Below are 8,773 nucleotides of genomic sequence, written 5' to 3'. Positions count from 1 at the left end.
ATTGTGAATTTGATTGAAGTATATAGATTTAACTTGTACTAATATGCTCTTTAAGAGAGTGCTCTTGTACACAGAGATTTTCTCTTGTTTCCTGTTGTTCTTTGGCGATTCCAAGTTGTTGGATCGTTGGCCGAGTGTGGGGTATCACTTGGAGAGGCGTTGCTCTAGCCTAGTGAAGGAGTGTTTGAGCGTGGGGTATCGCTTGTAACGGTGTCGTTCTGCCTAGAAAGGAACTGGTATAGTGGAATCTTTAGGTGGTTTTGCCTAAGGCAAGGACGTAGGCTAGGGATAAGCCGAACCTTGTAAAAATCGTGGTCCCCTTCTCTTTCCCTTGCTCTCTTTAATTTCCAACACACATATAAACTGCGTGGAGTTTTAATTTCATAAATACTACGGAGTTTGGATATTAAATAAACTTAAAGATTAATTTGTGTTTGGGCTTGCGAAACCAAAAGGGAGTAAGTTGGTTAATCAATACTTTGTGGAAATCGTAAGGGAGTACGTTGATTGGTTAACACTCAAAGACTCTTTAACTGAAAGTTTATTTAAAATCTAAATTTTCGAAGAGTATGGATGTTATAATACTTATCGCCTTGAAAGACCAATTTCATTCTCCACAGGGCTTGAGTCAAATAATAATTATATACAGGGCTGCAAACAAACAAATATCTTGAATTCTTGAAAAGCTGAGAATTTCCAAAAGAAGTTGTATTGTATATCTTGGTTTGGCATTTAGTGGTTGATTAGTTGGTTGAAGTTTTGATTACTTGAGTTGAGATTGATTTTTGGATTGATTATTCATTTAAGTTTTTGTGTAAATCAACAAGAAGTCAAGAAATCTTTCAAAGAATTAAAAGGCTTAAAAATTCATTAAAAGATTTGAAAGAAATTTTAATAACCCAATTCACTCCCCCTTTTGGGACTACACCTTAGTTTTCAAAGAGTATTCATTCTTTACTTCTCACACAAAGCTCTCAACCTTTAAATCAATCCTTTTAGAGCTTCATACCTTAAATGAAGTTGAATGGCTAATAAAATTGCCATAGGTTTCAATATATATGGAAATGCAAATGACTAAGAAACCTAAGAATGAACTTTACAAGTGGAAAGCCATTTGAACTTGGGCCTCGTATGCTTTTGAGATTCATAAGAAAAGAGGCTATATAGGCTGTGTACATTGAAAGAATATTCATTGTGACTTTTTGGTCCAATAAGCCTAAAACATTCACACCAAGATTAAATCATTGAAAATATTATTGAACTTAAAGATAAAAGAAAAGGCATAAAATGAATAAGTGCATAACTCAGGGGGAGCTTTTATACCTCAAGTCTAAATAAATTAAAATGCTCTCATATTCTTATATCATTTATATCTTTATGCCTATATATGTATAGCATTGCAACACTATCCATGATTCAATAAATGGTTATAATCTCTTTAATGGATAGTTTATGTTTTTTCCTAGGATGGACTACTATTGAGCTATATTGAATATCTTGAGTTGATTAGACTACTAGATAGCATACTTGTGTTGAAAGCTTCCTGCATGGCGGATGCAGTGATATAATTTGCATGCTAGTTGTGGATATTAGGTTGTTGCTTGCTTTAAATGATTTATCTATTGAAAACAACTCATTATTAGGTACAAGTTTTATGGGAAAACATCCAATTTATAGATGGAATGCTACCAAAATTTTGGTAGATTTTTCCCAAAATAAAACTTTGTACAAAGATGATCATGATAATAAAAATGTTTAAATGTTTTTGAAAGGATGAGTGAAAACTCTAATAGAAATATCACACTTTCATCCTTGCATAATCATGACATACTTATAGGATCTCAGCTCCATCCCTAAGAAAAGAGCATAAAGGACCCATATGCATCATTTTCATTTCTTTTGAAATATTGAGGCTCTTCAAAGAACCTTGAACATCATATCCAATTCTTAAAGATCTATAAATAGATATGGATTGTTCTTGGTTATGAACATTATAGCTATGCTTTAATATCTTTTTCTAATGCATTTGTGATTTATAGGGACGACTATACTTGTAATAACCCGGGAAAAAAAATTAATTAATTAAAATTATTAATCAATTAATTAGTTAAACATTATTAAATTAATGTATTAAATAAAAAAATAAAAGGAATAATGAAAAAATAAATTGAATTAAAATTATTTATTATTAATCAATTAATTAATTAAGTATTGTTAAATTTGATTTGTTGAATAAATAATACGATATATATAATATAATATAATATAATATTATTATCATATAAGTTAAAGTAAGAAAAGAAAAAAAGAAGAAAAAAAAAAAGAGAGAAAAGAAGGAGGCTTGAAGCTTCCTGCAATGAATTGCAGAAAGAGAGAGAGAGCTCTTGCGATCTCTCTTAGTCCGTCTCACTCCTCCGTCCTCCTCCTCTCTCTCCTCGATTTCGTTGGCCTAACGAGCGCTGATCGGAAAACGGAAGGTGCCATTGGATTCCTAGTTTCGCCACTGACATTTCTACTGGAGCAAATTTTTCATGGGAGCAGTGTAGGCACTACTCTCGGGGAAAGGTATATTTCCTCTAAATCCTTAATTTATCCTTAGATCTTTAGTCAAATCAACAATCAGGTACCACCATGGGGTCCTAGTCGTGATTGTCGTCATTTTGGCTGAAATAAATTTCTAATTGGGGTTTTCTTGGCCCCACTCCAATGCGAGAGTGGGATTTCGGGAATTAGGTAAATTGGTTATATTTGAGGGTATAACTATTTATTTGGAATTTATGACCCTAGGAAATGTTAAAATAGTATTTTATTTAAGGTTGATTTAATTGAATTAGGATTTTTGATTCAAGATCCGGGTGAGCGCTACAGGTATTTTTTTGGGGTCCTTGTTGGTGTAGTTCAAGAAACCAGGTAAGGGAAAAAGATATATATTAAACCAAAATTTTTATGAATTTAATGGAAAATGAATTGTGTTATATATACGTGTATATGTTTCGGTATGAGTTTAAAATGCCAACCATTTAAATTATGTTTTTCCAAATTTAGGGCTGTGTATTAGATACGTATATGCGAAAATGAACTGATGAAAATGGAAAATATTTTCAGGATAATTATGTAAGATAAGAAAGATATATTTTGAGTATATGAATGTTAAATGTTGGTTAGCTTATTTTATAGGCAAGCAATGTATGAATTTTATTGCTAAATTATGTGGCATGAGTAAATGTAAGTTCATGCAAATATATGTCAAATGTATGAGATGCAGACTAAGTAAAGCATTAAGAATGAAATATGATATGAACCATGCTGTTTGTGTATGTCAATGCAACCATGTAAATGTAAGACAACTGAAAAGAGTCGTGTTAGCAGATTCTAGCGCATTTCTATGTGGACTAACTGATGACAGCTAAAAGGAGCTGTGTTAGTAGATTCTAGCGCATTTATATATGGACTAATTGATGACGGCTAAAGAGCAGCTGTAGTACGAATGAATGAAATGAAAATGGAATGAAATGGAAATGAAATGACAATGGAATGAAATATGAAATATGAATGATGAAAATGGGAAAGAGTCACTTAAAGTGAAATGTAATGCAATGTTAAAGCTATGAACATGAACAGATGTGAATGGTTGAATAATGGCAGAAAGAATAATGTATTATGATATTAGAAGTATTTATGCTCGTAGAACATGTTACGATTGGGCGGGGCGTACTCTTCGCCTGAGGGCTTGCTGAGAAAGTAGAATGCGCTAGTTGTATCAGATGTAGCAATAGCTACATAACGCACTAAGGCAAAGGGTACCTACTTGTATGGGCGGATAGATTTCCCTATCCTAGGGGCTTTTGCTGGTAAATATTTGTTTGAGCTATGTGAGTACAAGATCAATCTAATACTTGAGGGCTTACTGAGTAAGGTGAGTGCTCTGATATGCTTCAGTAGCGATCCTTGGGTTGTCAAATGTATCAGAGAAAAGGGGTACTACTTGTATGAGTGGGTAATCACCCCTATCCTTGGGTAATCTTGTGGGGTTAAATATTTTGCATGTGTTTGATTAGACTCAGAGAATGATTTCAGTGTTTATGATAACGTTTTACAAATGTTATTAAAATGATATTTATAAACTGCATGTTAGCCACACATTGTTTTAATATATTATTTCTTCCCTTACTGAGATATGTCTCATCCAAATATGAATTTATTTTTTTCAGGATTTTCCTCGAGATCGAGCTTAGAGAGCTCGATGTTTTATAGAATTTTTGGGAAATAGGAAGAGAAAAGGGCATATTTTTATGTTAATTTTGAGATGTATAAATTTATGTTTTATGTTCTATGTTTTATGTTTTCTGAGATATGGATGGTTAAGAATACTAGTTTTTGAGGATTATGTTTTGGAGACATGTATGTATGTGATTACAGGTGGTGAATAGTTAATTTGGATTATGGATAGGAATAGTAAACTCTGGTATTATATTTGTGAAGATTATATTTATGTTTTCCACTGCGTACATGATATTAGTATGTGGATTATCAGGTAAATGAATGGATTAGTAGCACTTCGGACCCACGTAGGGGGTCGGGGTGTTACATATGGTATCAGAGCAATGTCCAGTCAAAAGTGTGATTAGATTCACATCGCTTGGATATGGAAATATTAGAGTATTAGGTTAGGGATGATTTATACCAGGGTATAGGATTGAGTTGAGATAAGGGTAGGGATTGGTAGATTAAGATATTGTTAGGAATTCTGAGTTGTGTTTCGTAAGCTTGGGGTCAGAAATCCCTTGATGGTTTTTTGTGCTTTTCTGAAGAAGTAGCTAGCTTCAAAAAATCATGGAAAATCCATTGATGGTGATGTTTCTGAGCAGAGAAATTAGAACTCGTAATTTGAACTCGAAGGTTAGGTTGGTTGATTTAGGGAGAAAAATATTTGAAGGAGAATAATTTAGGTGATGTGATTAAATGGTTTGTGGTCAACTTAGGTGTTTGATAATTAAATTGGAGTATATGAAAATGTGTGGTATGAGGTTGGCTAGTTGATTTCAAAGGTTATGGCATTGGGGGAAACCAGCAAGTATCTCAAGGTAGAGGTGGATCAGCACGAGTGTCAGGGTCGTAGGTATAAGTTTATGATTAGGATAGTAATGATTTAATTTGGCTATGGATGATTGCGACGTTTATATGATGATTTCATTTCATTGTGGATAATGTAGGAATTCATTAGATAGATATTGAGATATGTGATATGTGTTGAGTTATGAATCCCTGAAATGAGGAAATGATTGATTAGTAAAGAAATTTCGAGGACGAAATTTTCTAAAAGGGGGAAGAATGTAATAACCCAGAAAAAAAAATTTTAAAAATTATTAATCAATTAATTAGTTAAACATTATTAAATTAATGTATTAAATAAAAAAATAAAAAGAATACTAAAGAAATAAATTGAATTAAAATTATTTATTATTAATCAATTAATTAATTAAGCATTGTTAAATTTGATTTGTTGAATAAATAATATGATATATATATATATGTAATGTTTAAAGTATATATATATATATACATATATATATATATAAAATATAATATAATATAATATTATTATCATATAAGTAAAAGTAAGTAAAGAAAAAAAAAAGAAAAAAAAGAAGAGAGAAAAGAAGGAAGCTTGAAGCTTCCTGCTGGGAATTGTAGAGAGAGAGAGCTCCAGCACTCTCTCTCAGTTCGTCTCACTCCTCCGTCCTCCTCTTTTCTCTCCTCGATTTCGTCGGCCTAACGAGCACCGATCGTAAAACGAAAGGTGCCGTTGGATTCCTAATTCCGTCACTGACATTTCTACTAGAGCATATTTGTCTCGGGAGTAGCGTAGACACCACTCCTGGGGAAAGGTATATTTCCTCTAAATCCTTAATTTCTCCTTAGATCTTCAGTCAAATTGACGATCAGGCACCACCATGGGGTCCTAGTCACAATCGCCGTCATTTTGGCTGGAGTAAATTTCTAATTGCTGTTTTTAGGTCCCACTCCAAAGCGAGAGTGAGATTTGGGGAATTAGGTAAATTGGTTATATTTGAGGGTATAACTATTTATTTGGAATTTATGGTCCTATGAAATGTTAAAATAGTATTTTATTTAGGGTTGATTTAATGGAATTAGGATTTTTGATTTAGGGTCCGGGTAAGCGCCGCAGGTATTTTTTGAGATCCCTGTTGGCATAGTTCAAGAAACCAGGTAAGGGAAGAAAAATATATATTAAATAGAATTTTTATGAATTTAATGGAAAATGACTTGTGTTATATATAAGTGTATATGTTTTGGCATGAGTTTAAAATGCCAACCATTTAAATTATATTTTTTTGAATTTAGGGCTATTTATTAGATACGTATATACGAAAATGAACTGATGAAAGTAGAAAATATTTTGAAGATAATTATGTAAGATAAGAAAGGTATATTTTGAGTATATGAATGTTAAAGTGGTTGACTTATTTTATAGACAATGTATGAATTTTATTGCTAAATTGTGTGGCATGAGTAAATGTAAGTTTTGTGCAAATATATGTTAAATGTATGAGATGCGGACTAAGTAAGTAAAGCATTAAGAATGGAATATGATATGAACCATGCTATGTTAATGCAACCATGTAAATGTAAGATAGCCGAAAAGAGCCGTATTAGCAGATTCTAGCGCATTTCTATGTGGACTAACTGATAACAGCTAAAAGGAGCTGTGTTAGTAGATTCTAGCGCATTTCTATGTGGACTAACTGATGACGGTTAAAGAGTAGCTGTAGTACGAATGAATGAAATGAAAATGGAATGAAATGACTATGGAATGAAATGTGAAATGTGAACGATGAAAATGAGAAAGAGTCATTTAAAGTGAAATGTAATGCAATGTTAAAGCTATGAACATGAACAGATGTGAATGGTTAAATAATGTATTATGATATTAGAAGTATTTATACTTGTAGAACATTTTACGATTGGGCAAAGTGTACACTTCGTCTGAGGGCTTGCTGAGAAAGGCGAGTGCGCTAGTTGTATCAGATGTAGCAATAACTGCGTAACGCACTAGGGGGAAGGGAACCTACTTGTATGGGCGGGTAAATTTCCCTATCCCAGGGGCCTTCGCTGGTAAATTTTTTTTTGAACTGTGTGAGTACGAGATCAATCTAATACTTGAGGGCTTACTGATTAAGGTGAGTGCCCTGATATGCTTTAGTAGCAACCCTTGGATTGCCAAATGTTTCAGAGAAGAGGGGTGCTACTTGTCTGGGCGGGTAATCACCCCTATCCTTGGGTAATCTCGTGGGGCTAAATATTTTTCATGTGTTTGATTAGGCTTAGAGAATGATTTTAGTGTTTATGATAACATTTTGCAAATGTTATTAAAATGATATTTATAAACCTCATGTTAGCCACTCACTATTTTAATATATTGTTTTTTCCCTTATTGAGATGTGTCTCACCCGAATATAAATTTATCTTTTTCAGGATTTTCCTTGGGATCGAGCTAAGAGAGCTCGGGGTTTTATAGCATTTTTGGGAAATAGGAAGAGAAAAGGGCATATTTTTATGTTAATTTTGAGATGTATAAATTTATGTTTTATGTTCTATGTTTTATGTTTTCTGAGATATGGATGGTTGAGAATACTGGTATTTGGGGATTATGTTTTGGAGACATGTATATATATATATATATATATATATATATATATATATATATGTGATTACAGGTGGTGAATAGTTAATTTGGATTATGGATAGGAATAGTAAACTCTGGTATTATATTTGTGGAAATTATATTTATGTTTTCCGCTGCGTACATGATATTAGTATATGTATTATTAGGTAAATGAATGGATTAGTAGCACTCTGAACCCACGTAGGGGGTTGGGGCGTTACAGATGGTATTAGAGCAATGTCTAGCCGGAAGTGTGATTAGATTCACATCGCTTGGATATGGAAATATTAGAGTATTAGGTTAGGGATGATTTATACCAGAGTATAGGATTGAGTTGCAATAAGGATAGGTATGGGTAGATTAAGATACCGTTAGGAATTCTGAGTTGTGTTTCGTAAGCTTGGGGGTAGAAATCCCTTGATGGTCTTCTGTTTTTTTCTGAAGAAGTAGCTAACTTCAGAAAATCATGGTAAACCCATCGATGGTGATGTTTCCGAGCAAAGAAATTAGAACCTAGAATTTGAATTCAAAGGTTAGGCTTAGAGAATGATTTTAGTGTTTATGATAACGTTTTGCAAATGTTATTAAAATGATATTTATAAACCTCATGTTAGCCACACACTATTTTATTGTTTCTTCCCTTACTGAGATGTGTCTCACTCGAATATGAATTTATCTTTTTCAGGATTTTCCTCGAGATCGAACTTAATGAGCTCTAGGTTTTATAGCCTTTTTGGGAAAAAAGGAAGAGAAATGGGCATATTTTTGTGTTAATTTTGAGATGTATAAATTTATATTTTATGTTCTATGTTTTATGTTTTCTGAGATATAGATGGTTGAGAATACTAGTATTTGGGGATTATGTTTTGGAGACATGTATATATGTGATTACAGGTGGTGAATAGTTAATTTGGATTATGGATAAGAATAGTAAACTCTGGTATTATATTTGTGGAGATTATATTTATGTTTTCAACTGCGTACATGATATTAGTATGTGGATTATTTGGTAAATGAATAGATTAGTAGCACTCCAAACCCACGTAGGGGGTCGAGGCGTTACAATATTAATAACGGATAAATGTA

The sequence above is a fragment of the Malania oleifera genome, chromosome 12 (genome assembly GCF_029873635.1).
Source record: "Malania oleifera isolate guangnan ecotype guangnan chromosome 12, ASM2987363v1, whole genome shotgun sequence".
Taxonomy (NCBI): domain Eukaryota; kingdom Viridiplantae; phylum Streptophyta; class Magnoliopsida; order Santalales; family Ximeniaceae; genus Malania; species Malania oleifera.
Note: the sequence above shows the minus strand (reverse complement) of the source record.